At 38.1% G+C, this 14,975-nt stretch overlaps 1 protein-coding gene across 3 annotated transcripts in view; it reads left to right on the forward strand.

Annotated features, from left to right (window-relative positions):
- The window catches only part of csmd3b (CUB and Sushi multiple domains 3b), a 463,214-nt gene that overhangs the window by 154,526 nt on the left and 293,713 nt on the right, over positions 1-14,975 (forward strand). The window lies entirely within an intron of this gene.

Consider the following 14,975-nt stretch of genomic DNA (forward strand, 5'->3'; position numbering starts at 1 on the left):
TTTTATGTTTTTCTGTTGGTGACACTTTACTATAAGTCCCCCTATTTAGAGAATTATCTGTGTATACAACACAAAAGAAGTTATAGTGTTGAATAAATACACAAGTCATATTAAATGTGTATATATTGCTTCTAAATACCAAATAATAAGACTTCAAGTGAAGCGTTTTTATGTTGTGGACGGAGAGTACATGATTTCTATTCAATTCAATTCCTTTGAAAGGCTATTCAGATTCTGAAAGTTTTCAAGGAGAACTGCCATGTTCTGAACTCAGTCCACTCTTTTTTTTTTTCTTTCCACTCAGCATAGGAAAGGACTCCCTAATGGGTGACAAGTTCATTCCCTTTCAACATGGCAGGCTGTCAAATCCAGAGAGAGGAAAGCATGGGCAGAGCATAACAGAAAATGAGAGTATACTGAAGGCACTGTATTATAGGCTTGCAGGGACAGGAATTGAGACATTTCGGGTCATTTTTGCCATAAAACACCTATCTACCAGATTTTGAAAACCATTTAAATTGACCCTCCAAGGCCAAGCGATGTGGCACCAAAATAGCCTAGTTCAGACCAAAGATTCATGACATGATGAAGCAGTTTTTAGAAAGTTGCAGTGAAAAATTGGAGCAGTGTAAACTGGCCGGTCTGAGCTGATAACACAGCTGATAATGTCACCTGCAACTCAGTTTGTCAAGTCACCAGCAGCTGATGTTAGGGTGAGATCATGTTACCTGTTTCAACAGTCAGTGTGGGCTGCTGCTGCTGCAACTTTTGCAGTCAGTGAGTATATGCACATATCACACACACACACACACACACACACACACACACACACACACACGCATGCACACACACACACACACACACACACACACACACACACACACACACACACACACAGTTTGGTTATTCTGCACTGGTTATAAATTGTGGCTTTTTTATAATGAATACAGTCTGTTTGAAGCTCAGATAGTTTTGTTTTTGTTTTCACCGCCACCAATTCAACTGTATTAAGTATTTCACTATCACTATCTTCATTCATATTTTAAGAAGCTACAAATTAACCTATTTTCAGGCGCAAAATAAGCCTGAAAAAAGTCGGAAATCAGATCGGAAGTGGAGAGAGTTGTTGCTATGGAGACGGTATACCATCTTGTCTAGTCACATTGGTATAATCTGGCAGGTTTCAGATTGTTGCAGACTGGCACCTTGCAAATGGTCCCAAGTTTCAACTCCTCTTGAACTAGGCCTTACTTGTAAACTCAGGTTTAACCTCAGCTAAAATAGACTCTGACGTGTGGGATTTTGGTAAACATTGAAAACACTGGATCGTTGAGGAAATTTTACCATAACATAAAAAAACAATATTTGCTTAGTATTGACCTTGACATTTTTTTTTTTTAACCAAGAACTTCGAACATTTTAACAACAAAAAACTGAGTTGTCTTCAGAGGGCCCATTTAAAGGTTAGCTAAAGCATCCCCTTTTGCACTCTCCCTTTAGGGCCTGAGTAAACACCATGGTACCATTTTCATGGATGAAAGAACAGATATGAATAGTTGAAGTGATGTTTAAAATTAGAACTCACTATGTTTCAACACCATGTCCTGTGCGCATTAAAAAATTTCAGATTAGATTTAGATTAGGAAAACTTTGATGTCCTCAATGAGGCAGTTAGTTCCAGAGCATAAAACAGAGGAGAAAAAAAAAACTGTGTACCGGAGGCAAACGCATGACACTGAGCAAAACCAACAAAACAAATAGGTACACAGTTATTTAGTTCCTTGTTATTCACTGAGCAGTTGTTTGAGATGTGAACAGCTGCCAAGGTGACAGTACTGTCTGACGTACATATACGACCCTTTATGTCATTTAAAAGGGACACAGTGCAAGACATTTACTGAGGCAGTGGATAATGTGCATTGAACATAAGGCTTACAGAGAGCATTTGCGTCATTGCATTGGTATGATATTGACATTGTAATCATATACTTATTGTTATACATCACAAAGTCCTGTCGCAATGTATATATTAAAGCTGCAGAGGTACACAGATTGTGTATGCAATGTAGTCATGGTCGTAGTATTTATTTAGTAGTCCTGGAATATTGATATTAAATCTGGGGTATGGCGTATTCCAGGGTGCACTGCGACCAGGATAGCACTGGTGATGTTTCTTTCAGGAAACTAAAATTATGGCATTGTGGGTAGTATGAACTATGGTAAACTTCCCTCCATCATGTCATTGCTCAGATCTACTTGCTCATTGGCAGAAACAAACTGCATCATCTGGAAGATTTTTGCTGACTCTTGGGCTGTTGCTTAAGCTTCAGATTATACTCCTCATTTTTGTATTCCTGCCGCTACCACAAATATTAAGAGTATAGATGCAGAGAGAAAACCACCCATCACTCTCTTTCTCTCTCAAACTTAGATCAAATATTAATCAGATATGAACTAAAATTTTGTTACTGCATTGCCTAATTCTCGCCAAAACTGTTTTCAGAAACATATTTTAGTGCTCTGTTAAGCTGTAATACAAGAGTTTGTGAGCAAAAAGTGGGCACCATAGTGTTTCCTGTATTGCAAAAAAAGGAGGCTGAATAATCTCAGATCAAACAGTAAAACTAAGCAGTGCTGATCAAATATGAAAAAAATGAAAGGGTCTGTCACTGTATTTCCCCTATCTCACCAATTTTTTTTTCAGAAACATATTTCAGCTTACTTTCTAACTGTAATTCATGATTGTTTTATATCAGACAGCTGAAATAATGTTAGTCTGATGAGCAACTCACATCACATCACGGATATTAATGCTACGATGCGGTGCAGTCCATTCTGGTAGTTGCTGCCTCTCTAATGCTTGAGCAAAAGCAAATGTTTCTATTGTTTTTTCTGTTGTCTCTGATCATATTGTATTGGGAAGTATTTATTTTCCCTGCACAGACAGCTCAGTTTTGTGAAAAACAAAACAGAACACTTTTTGAAACAGTGAAATACATTTATAAAGCGGCATGCTGACCTACAGTCTGCCATTTAGGCCCATATTCACAGTAGGAAATGTTTCCTATAAGGCAGGGCTATTCATCTTTATTGTTCAGGGGTCACATTTTTAGTGAGTGAAGGCCCCAAGGGCTGGATATTTCCCTGAGCCATTATTCTCATTATATATGTACACTTGACAAAACGTGCCACTACATTTCCAAAACAATAAACAGGCCTTTTTTATAGTCAGGCAAATGCACAGGAACCTCTGCTGGGTTAGGACAGATTTATTGTAGCATGATACTTTTTTCAGGTTTTAAATGTTATTAATTTGTAAACAGAACTGATTGGTGGAGCAGTTGGGCTCAATTAGGGGGCTGGTGTTGGCCTGCAGGCCACCAATCGAATAGGCACGCTCTAAAGAAACATTTTCAGGATTTTGTGCCAGCTAAACACTGTCAGGACTGTCAACTATAAACACACTCTGTCAGGGCTTACTGGGAACCTTGAATAGACCGGAGACATCGTTAATAGTATTAGTAACACGTGTGGTTTTTCTGCTGTGACACATCAAAATATCTGCCATGAAAAAATCCTGTTGAGCAAAACTACAGCTGGTGTAATGTTTCATGGAATTTGAATGACCTCTGTTCACTAAAAATCAGATAGCATTGTTTACATTCACGCATGCACGCATGTAAACACACACACTCACATTGTTGGTCACAGCTTGTTGCTGTTGAAAATGATACACTGCTTAACACTCTGTGTGTCCATTTGCATCGTCCTATGGAACTTTGTGCTTGTCTGGATGTAGGGTGGATGTTTGGTGGCTGTTCATTTTATAGATCTGTGTGTCTGGTGCACCGCATGATGACAATATCACTGATTGCAAAGTGCCTTGGTTTAAGTCTGCACACATGCTGTGTTTGAGTTTATGTGTGTGCATGTCTGTGTGTGTTTGTGCTACTTGTATGTCCAAGCAGTTGTCCCAGATTTATTCACTGGCACTAGTTTCTACTTGCTACTTGGCCCATGTTGGTTCTGTGTGATTGTGCATCTCTATGGGTGTGTGTGTGTTTGTGTGTGTGTGCGTGTGTATTTGTTTGTGTGTGCGACGCAGAGAGTTTGCTCCAGGGGACTTATCTGAAGAGCCCCTGCTGCTGATACATTCAGCTGTTTGACTTACTCTGTGTTTGTGTGAGGAGAGGAGAGAGACAGACCATACTTGGCAATTGCAAAAAAATACAACATTATGCTGATGATCTGTCTGTCTTTCTATATTCAGCATCTCTTGCTGTCCACAACACACACAGCTTGGCTGTGAATTTATACAGGGAGGTGGAGATTTTCTCAGAAGGAATGATCCACCCTGGTTTGGACAATTTTTGGCAAGTCATCCTTACTCCATGTAATCCTTCTGCCTAATCTGTTACTGGAGTCATTTCAGATTTTAGATTTCCGCAGGTATTGCCTCAGCATTGTCAACAATACATTTTTAGAGAGGAACTGTGTTAGAAAAATACTTGCTCATCATCATTATTGCTGGAAGTGTTGTTTGTTACTTACAAGCACAGCACTCATTTGAAGTCAAATTACCAAAAACTTTGAACAGTTAGATGTAATAACTTCAGAAAACACTGGTTTAAGCATAGGTCTCTCTCTCTCTCTCTCTCTCTCTCTCTCTCTCTCTCTCTCGCACACACACACGCACACACAGTGTTTGTCGATGGAAATTTCAATAGCTGCCTTCCTGCTGTTACCTGATGACCTCTATGACTGATAACTTTCGATATGCAAGCATTGAATTAAAGCAACATTATATAGCTTTTGCACCTCAGCTTGATCCTTCATTTTATTGTGGATACATTTTAATCTAACAACAAGGAAGAATTTATCAAAAAGAAATGAGTATCTACTTCTTTTGATACAAAAATGTATCCTGTGAAAGATGAAGTAAGTTGGATTATTAGAAGATTCGTGTAGCATCAGAAGCGATGGAGGCGTTTTTACTGCTTTATAGAGGGAACCACAGCGAAAGTCTGGATATAACAACAGATATACGCTCCGACTCTTTGATCATGAGCTCTGAGTTGTGACTGAAACAACAAGATTGTGACGAACCTGAGTTTGCTTTACAGCGTGACCATACTAGCCCTTACTGATGAGCTGCGGAGCTATGAAATGTGAAAGGAGCTTGGAATCCACTGAAATGAACCGACGTCATGTCTGCATCTGATGAGGAAGCCTCCCTTTGCTATTGAGTTATTCCTGGCACGTCAAACCAGTAGGCGACCCTAGGGCACACCCAGAAGATGCTGGAGGGCTTTCATATCCCATCTGGCCTGTGAACGCCTCGGGACTCTTGCTTCAGGGGCCAGGGAGAAGCTGGAGGATGTGGATGGGGAGAAGGGTGTCTGAACTGCTCTGCTCAACCTGCTGCTACTGCACCTTGGTCCTGGAAATACTTAAAAGAAATCATGAATGGATAGATGGGTGGACTACCACACGGTGTTATTACATTATAAAACAGAAATCCATGAAAAAGGTTTTTCCATTGATCGCTCTATAGGAGGGAATATTTTTGTTGGAAGGGCAAAGGTACAGTAGTGCGGCTCTGTCCTTTTCAGTCTGTCTGCTTGGTGGGGTACTCTTTGATGTAATCCTTGAACGTTTCTTCCCCTTCCTCTGAAGACTGTCAGGTCATAACTAATTCATACACCAGCACATACCATACAGTGTGTATACGTGCATGTGTGTGTGAAACAGAGGGAGAAAGAGTGATGTATTATTTAATATGATGTCGGAGGCAGTTTGATATTGTGCTGATGAGACAGAATCACAGATTATCACATCACTTAGACACATGCTCATGCACACACACACTGTTCTTTCTCAGCATGATCATTGTTAAGGAATTATTCCTTTTGTTTCCTGTTACTACTCCTCCATCTTCTTCTGCAGCACCCTCTCCTTATTCATTCATCTTCTTTCATTTTTACATGTATATATTTCAATTTTACCCTTTTGACTTGTGCTTATTATTTAACTGAATGAGGAAAACTTAAAATAGTAAATAAAAAAAGCAGGTGTAAGTCGTGGCCTGCAATTCAGTAGGTGTCATACCCAAGTTTATTAGATCCATGCCACACAGTGTAGATTGCTAAAATCTCACAGTCTATAGTAGGCTTAAGTCTCGGAGTAATTTTAGACTACTCCTAAAAAGGTACTTTAATTTTACACATACTTTATTGTATATATTAACAAGTGGTAAGTCATTTTTTAAAAAAAATATATAATTTTAAAAAAAAAATGTCAGTGTCTAGAATATTTTAAAATTCCATTGCTCTTTGAAACGGTATACGTGCATTCTTATGCTATTATGATAATCATTATAGCAGTTGCATAAAGTGGTCTTAAAATGACCATGACAATGAAATTGAAATTACTTCTGGGGCAATATATTGTCCAACAAAAGCACTTTACAGGCCTAGAAAAAAATAATATTAAAGATAATGGGTTTTATGTCATCTATTTTATTTTAATCTATTCTTTTCAATGATCTGCTATGCTACTTGTAATTTAGTCAGAAGATATCATTTGAAAGTAATTTTGGGGACTTGACTGACATATGAGAACAAAAACTGTATGACACAAGTTCATTACAAACAATATTGCATTTATGTATGAAGTGCTGAAAATGAATTTTCTCTTTCATTTTAGGCTGGTAGATAGTTATTAGTATGTGAGTTGTGTACTAGTGAAGTGTGTACACTAAGCTGTATTGTAGAAGAGGCATGTTCTATACATCTACAGTAAAAGTCATGAAAAAGGCATGTTTCTGATCTCAATGCATTCAAGGATAGACACCCACTTTGAGGTATGAAAGAATCAGAACACTTGTTTGTGCATTACACAGAGACACATAAACGATAACATAGGGCCATGTTAACCTCACACATAAATGTGCATTACCCACAATCATGCAATATACATTTAGACACATCCATGTGTGCAGAGGCACGGGCAAACATAGAAAGCACATACAGACATGGCCATGCATACCACACACACACAGACACACAAATCCCAGATGTAATCATTTTCTAAAGAACATGGACTGGAGAACATGTTCTTCATCCTAGAACATGCTGCCATGTGACTAACAAGTCAGCAGAGATTTAACTTCACTCCCCTCAACCCCAACCTCACTTCACTTCTGGTTTTCCTCCTCTCATTTGCACTTCTATTATCTCCACTGCTTGTTTATCTTCTCTCTGTGATATAACAGTAATACACTTTTTACCTTCATTTCCACTTGCCACAGAGAGTTTACATAGTGCCTCAAGAGAAGGCATAAACAAAGACTAATAAAATATAAAAGAGAAGGATAAAAAAAGAAAATGCATAAATGGAGAATGGTTAAAGGTCCAAAACACACTCAAAATGTTTCATTTTTTTATAGTACACAAAAACAGGAACAACAGGTTCCAACATAGTCTATCAAACACAAATCAGACACATTACATTAAATGTTGAACGTAATTGTATTTGGAGTAGTGGCCTGAATTCCTTTTCAAGGTTGTTCACCTGTAAAAGCTGAATTCTGAGGGAACTGGAGATACAAATTGAAGCAGGGGTGGTTGGCATTAGTCCAAATGAAATAAGGTAAAAGGACGAATGGCTGTCTTTCAATCTGTCCACTGTCCACTCCCTACCTTTTTTTGTTGGGAGGTTTGGAAAAGTAATTTTACAAACAAACAGAAGCCGCTGGCAGCAGGTTTAACACTTAGGGGGCTCTCACTGGCCAGATGTCACTTGCATTGATGGACCCTTCTCCATCTGGGCATTTATCCGTCAGTTACTTAACTCACAGAGTTTTTCAACCAATTTAGCTACCAGTTTAGATTGTTTAGATTTTCTAGAAGGGAGCCAGTAGAAGAAAATTACATAACCCCTTTGTGTGCTGTCACTGTCAGTTACAGGCTAGCTTTTTGACATTGTGGCATATACTCTGGTCAAGTCACATGATAAGCTCTTCTGATATTTCATCTTGGTGACATGAGAAAAATCCAATCATGTTCAAGTTTAAGGCATGACAGGACAGCAAAAAACAATCTTTTACGTATTTATTTATTTATTTATTTTAAATACTAGAGCAGACACTTATGGGATATTGGCGTGCTTATTTCTCCTCACTCACCCTCCTGTAAATATGAAATGTTTGACTATTATCGTGAAGTTGTTAGACTCTGAATAGGGTGTTGCTGTCTTTGATAATAGCAGTTCTGTTTGAAACTCAGTTTCAAAAGAGATCAAACCTCTATTAAAGCAAAACTTTTTTCTCAGTCACACTACAGAAAAGCTGGTTGTTCATTTCTTTTGAGAAGGCACTCAATTAGAATAAAAAAGTTATTTCAGTCAGCTCAAAACCTCAGCATCTACAGTAACAAACACCAAATACATAGAGTTATTGCATTGACAGCCGCTATTAACCACTCAAATAACTTTTTTCCAAACTAGATTGACTTCAATACTTGGTGCCTACAAATAATTTTTAAAAAATCGGGCAAATACTATACCCAACAAATTAGTAGGATGCCCAGATGAAATGTTTTGGGCAGTAATTTGTACACAAGTGTTGTGCTTTTACATACAAAATAACACATGTGGAACTAGTGAATAGCCTGTATTTGTTAACCACATAAACAAATGTTCTAATTTCTGTTGATTTCTCAGCTTTTAATGGGATCTTTGTGTGCCTTACATTTTTTCCTTTTTGCTGTAAATGCTGCCATTGCTCAAACAGCTGCTCTTTATGTATTATTCAATAGCCACTATCACCGTGTTTTGTGCCCATTTTATGTTTTGATTCACTGATATGTTTCACCAGCACTTGTAGTTGTGTTTCAACCACAGTGGAGTGAATGAGCAGCAATGATGAGTAGCTATAACACACTTCCAAACAGTTTGACTTGATAAGCAGCCTTACAAAATAAGGAGGACAAGAATGTAAGCCAAAAGAAGGAGGTCAGGATTTAAAGAATACTTAAACTACAAAATGACCATTTGTATGTCAGTTTCTCATCCCATGGTACCTTGGATTTATGAAGGAAACTTAGTTTTTCTGACATGTCTCCGCGATGAACAGAGTATGCAAAAAAGGCGAGTTGAAGTCATTAGTGTCCATATTTCACAACAGCAAAACAATATCAAAACATCCTTTACAAGCTCTCTTGTTTTATGTTGTAAGGTTTCAGCAAAAATGCATGCATTGAGGCAGTGCTGAACTTGCGACTGGTTAAATGAGACTTGGATTATACTGCTCTAGTTGTGTGAGAGTTTGTAAATAGATGTTTTGATAGAGTTTTGCTGTTGTTAAATGCAGACTCTGATTATGATCACTACAATGAATGTTTACCTCTTATGATTCCCCCTTCATTGTTGAGGCATGCGAGAACAACAAAGTTTTCTTTATAAATTCAAGAAAACATGAATTGAGTACTTGGTAAAAAAAAAAAATTGCAGGGGAAGTATTCCTTTAAGGCCTTTTCTCCCTTTGCATCCATAAAACATGTGGTCAGTAGTCACCCTGTTCATCTATTGACAAAATTAAAGCAGAATTGATGCAAAAGCATCGAACAAGTGTGATGTCTCAGTTAGAACAGAGTTTCATTACTTTCCCCATAAAATTCAGTAAACAAACATCTTTCTTTGAGAGCACTTCCTAAATTTTTCATCTCCTGCATCAATTATGTTTCAGGCTCAATCACTATTTGCCAGTCACAGCAGTAAACACAAACCAACAACATTCAGTCCTCACATTGATGAGTCTGATCAGACTGCTGCATGCACAGCCCCCGAAACCGGCTCCTCAGAGGAAACACTTCATGAAATGTGAAATTTGAATGATTATGCAGCTGATGAACGATTTTCCAGTGAAAACTGAACAGTAGAGTCTCAGGGGGCTAAATCCCAGTTAGAAAAACCTTTGCATCCATATTAAGAGGCAGCCATTAAAGGAGCATTCCACATTTATTTCCCTGTGTCTCTGATCTCTTATCAGCACTTGATTGATTGATTTTGACTCTGGTCTCTTTGACTTGAACATGATCTGAGTGTAAAAGTCAAGTTTGTGTGTGTGTGTGTGTGTGTGTGTGTGTGTGTGTGTTTATATCGAAAGGCATGTGTCACTGATCTATATTGCACAAACTGTTTGTGTGTGTTTGTGCGTCCACGCGTGCATGCGTATGTGATTGAGGTTCTGGCTGTGGCTTCTCTGATCTTTATCAAAGGGACCTGAGGGGACTGATAATATCCACTCCTCTATCTATCATCCCTCCATCTGTCTGTCTGTCTTCTTTCTCACTTCCATTGATCATTCAGTCTGTCTCTCCCTCCCCTGATTCAACAATTGAATCCAGGTCAGTTAGTGGAATCATGGGAAAGAGAAGGTGACCCTAATAGCGGAGGTTGGTTGAAGGAGCTTCACCTTAATAGGATCTGGAAGATTATGATATATACAGAATTATTATTAAATAAATAGAAATTACAAAAAGAAAGAAAAAAGACAAATGTTCTAGTTTTTGTCAGCGTTTTTATAATTTTGTTATTGCAAGTTGTAGGACTATATAAGAATATAACAGGGGCAAAGCTTTGAGGTTCCAGTCTGTGATGGTAATGTAATCCTTTTCTCTTGCCCAGTTGTTTATTATGACACTGCCTTTTTGCATGAATATTAATAGACGTTATGTAAAGCACCTTATTGTAACATCACCAATCAGCTGTTAAAGCTCTACTTAACCTTCCTCTGGAAGAGTGAAAAGACGAGCACTACCAGACAGTACGACCAGCAAAAAGCAGGCATATGAACACTTTTTCTTTTGTTTCAGGCTTGCATAGAATTATCTTATTTTTGTTGATAACATGACATGCTTTTTTTTGCTCATTTTTTTCAATGTGGTAGTTGAAGAAACCATAAAAAGTAGTAAAGTAGAAATAACTCCAAATGTATTGTTTACTTTTTTGCTCTGACATAGAAGAATTACACGGATGCATAGTTTTAATACAACTATCTGCTTTTCTTTCTCTGTCTCTCTCTGCACCTGTATTTATTTATTTCTGTACGCTTTTCCCCCTCCAGATTCTCCATGGCTCAATTTAAATATTTAGCATCCACAATAGACCCAGTACATGAGTGTCTACACACAACTGTGTCTCTGTTCATGTATTTAAAATGTGAAGGGAACATTTCATTTCTGACCCTGGAGAAATGTGGTTTTACAGTCTTGGAGAGTGGTTTGTGCATGTGTGTGTTTGTGCTTATAATGCATATGTATGAGTCCTATGTAAACCCATGTCTACTGTACAGCAGGCAAATGTGAAGTATGCAAGATTTGAAAAGGGGAAGGGACTGAGAATGAAGAGGAGCAGGCTTTATGTAAGGAGTGATGAAAAGCAGTGAGGAGAAGACAAGGACAAGAAATTAAGGGAAGGAAGAAAAGATAGAGAACTGTTGGGGCATATAGAGGAGAAGAAGAAGAAACAAAAAGGAAAGCAAACATGCATTGAAACAGCAAAAGAAAGGAATAGGTGAGGATAGAAGAAGCGATGGCGAGCTCCCTGTAATGTAATGTGTTCTATGGTTTCTTGTTGAACAGGAGAAATCAATGCTGTTTTCAAGCTGTGTGTGTGTGTGTGTGTGTGTGTGTGTGTGTGTGTGTGTGTGTGTGTGTGTGTGTGTGTGTGTGTGTGTGTGTGTGTGTGTGTGTGTGTGTGTGTGCGTGCGTGCGTGTTCATGTTCATTATTTACAGTGTCACCGCAAATGCTGCTCCACACTGATCTAACAGCTGCAAGGTCAGCTTTAACACAGTGGCATCAATCAAAACAATCGCAAACACACATACACACAATGACAGCAGGTATGGAGAGCAGATTTTATGTAACAAAGTTTTGGCAGAATATATAGGTTTTGAATTCATGTTTCTGTCTACCTGTCTTCCACTTTTTTGATAAAAACAATGGAAAATCAGAAATTATACCAATGTCAGTAATCACCAGTACCTTATATCCCTATACATCAGTGATTTTGGATTTGTGATGATGTTTTTATCTGTCACTATCGTGCCACGCAGCATTTGCAGCTCACTGGAGAGTAAAGCCGTAAACTATCCAACAAACCACAAGCCTGTTGACAGGACTGTGATACAGTCATTTATGTCATCATAAGAACTATCCTGTTTGCTTTATAGTAAATCATTGTTGTTTTCTTTTGTTTTGCTCTGTCCCAGTGTCATGAAAAAATATGAAAGCCAACCCAAATTTTGTTGCAGATATGGAGAGCATCAAAAACACGTTCTAAGCATTATCTTACTTTGAATGATTTTGTTCATGATAGATAACATGGGTCAGGCCTACAAGATATTTCTTTTTCAGAATGGGTGGGTGACACACAAAAAGTCAAAGTAATTATGAATAATTATTTTCAGTGTTATGGGGAAAACAGAAGTGGGAATCTATAGGTTATCAGGCATTGTCAAAAGTAAGATAACCTAATGACCAGAAAAAAATCATTGTACGTCTCTGCAGAGCAGAGATGTTATATGTCCACATTATTTTGTAGCTGATACATTACAATTTTATGTTTTGACAATGCTGTGGTTAATGGGTGGTTAGGAATAAAAAAAATACTTGATTATGGTTCCATGAGGGAATCATGTGAGGGCTCACAAAACATGTTTTTGTACAAGTCTAATTTATTCTTGGTTTTCAGAAACGCACAATGACAACATTTTCCTGTAGCGACTGGGATGCGAAACATTAGCTTGTTATTTGGATCATTGTATATAATTCTATAATGGTATAGTACAAAATAGCTGCCAAATCTCTCAGTGTCAGACCTTCAACGACTGTCCACACAATGTATCAATTTGATGTCTGGATAATGTAATTACAGTAAAAGCCTGCCAAACATCTTAGTATCTTGCAAGGCAAGATAGTGTAGGTGCCTCACATCGCAAAAGTCCAGCAAATGACAAATTAATGTGATACCTGGATTAAACTAACCAATTTCATGACAGATTTATATAAAGAAGCTGCCAAATGCTTTAGTGCCTGGAAAGGATGGGTGTCTAACATCAAAGATTGTCCAAAAAGTAGCCATCAGTCTGATACCTTGATAAAACAATCAGAGTAAAGTGTAAAGTCTTTTGGTGCCTAGATTGGCAGGATCGAAGTTTGACACTAAAAGAAGTCCAGAAAATGATATATTGGCCTCATATCCCAATGATATTAGATACTGTGATGGAGTTATCGCGAACAGCTACCAAACTCTTCCGTGCCAGAACAGGATAGAAATTACATCAAATGATATATTGATTTGATATTCAGGTCTGTCAGACAACCACTGACCAGCTGGCTAAAACATAAGCTATGCTGGTACATAGTTAATAGCAGTGTGTGTGTGTGTGTGTGTGTGTGTGTGTGTGTGTGTGTGTGTGTGTGTGTGTGTGTGTGTGTTCATGTGTTTGTGTGTATGTGTGTATGTGAGTGTGTGTTGATAATAATTTGGCCTCCTGGCCAATGTCAGTCCATTATTCAGCTTTATATCAGCCAACCAATCAAACGGCCTCTCTTCAGGGTCACCACCTCGGCCCATCCAATCAGCTCCTCCTGCCAAGCAGGAAGGAATGTCACCTGATTAGCATAACCAGAAAATGAGTAGGGTCATGCTGACATGGCAGATTCCGATGCCGTGAGTGAGACAGCACTCAGAGGGAGCATTTAGACGAAACGTATCCCTCAACGCTGTCAGCCAATCAAGGGGGATTTTCACTAAATGTAACACCGCCCCATGAAATGTGATAGGGAACATCGACAGAATGATCTCTAACCTTCTTCAGCTGCTTCTCTTCAGCAGATTTCATTATTCCAGGGGTTTTTCTCTCAATATTTAATCGTCTAATTAATTGTTAAAATGACTATCAGCGCTGTATTCTCTAGCCCCTGTGCTTTACTTTCTATCAGCAGATTTTGTTATTTCACTATCCCACTGCTTTCAATATCTTAACTACTGTCTCCCAGGAAGAAGAAGTGCAGTACAGCAGGGGAAGTACAGTAAGCACTACAAGCTGTATTTGACTGTTGAGCTGATTCATTGGATTTTGTTAGGCTTAGAAAAGTTTTTTTTACACTAAATATGTTCACATAAGGTATAATAACCAGACTTTTGACCTTATCCTAATACGACAGGGTTGGTGTTCCTAATTGAACTATTTCAACTCATTTTTCAGTACTTGCTGTCTAGTGTTGCTCAATTAAATGAATGACAATTCCTACTTACAGATTCGATCATAGCATGAGTATTCAGCGTCAGACCGCCATCATCTGATAATGTTTCCACTTTGACTTGACATTCTTGACATCTTGTCGATTTAATTTCTTCCCGAGTATTGTCTCAATTTAGTTCAGACGACAGTTGAGCGTGTTGCTGAATTTAAAGGGCCTCTTAACATATCTGTGTTACACTTCATAACCAGTCACTAAAATATTGATTTTGCTAACATTTTAACTTTTACTAAAAGTTTTATTGATTTTCTCAGCAAATAGAAAAAAGAAACAACTTATTTAGGCAAGGTGAGAAAGAAAGGCGATTAAAAAGTAAAAATTTAAATAACATTATCAGGTATCACCATGATTTGATGGTCAACCGCCCCCAGTTACTGTCTTTGCTGTCTGTGAAAGACCAGCCTTCAGTGTTGATAGGCTGTTACTTGTGATGTCTAACCAATCAGATAGTGCTGTGGGCGGGGCACTGAGTGAGGCTACACAGTCTTGACTGCAGACAGAGGGAATGCATCAGAGCATTTTTTACATTATATTATATTTATTTTTTAATTTAATTTATGACATTAGCTCAAAAAATAGGGAAAATGTGGTGATGATGCTGATGACCTCTTCCCTTCTGCAGCTCTCTTCATGGATATTTTCTTTA

This window comes from Plectropomus leopardus, chromosome 17 (assembly GCF_026936395.1).
Source record: "Plectropomus leopardus strain MGB_pleo_1.0 chromosome 17, ASM2693639v1, whole genome shotgun sequence".
NCBI classification, from domain to species: Eukaryota; Metazoa; Chordata; class Actinopteri; order Perciformes; family Serranidae; genus Plectropomus; species Plectropomus leopardus.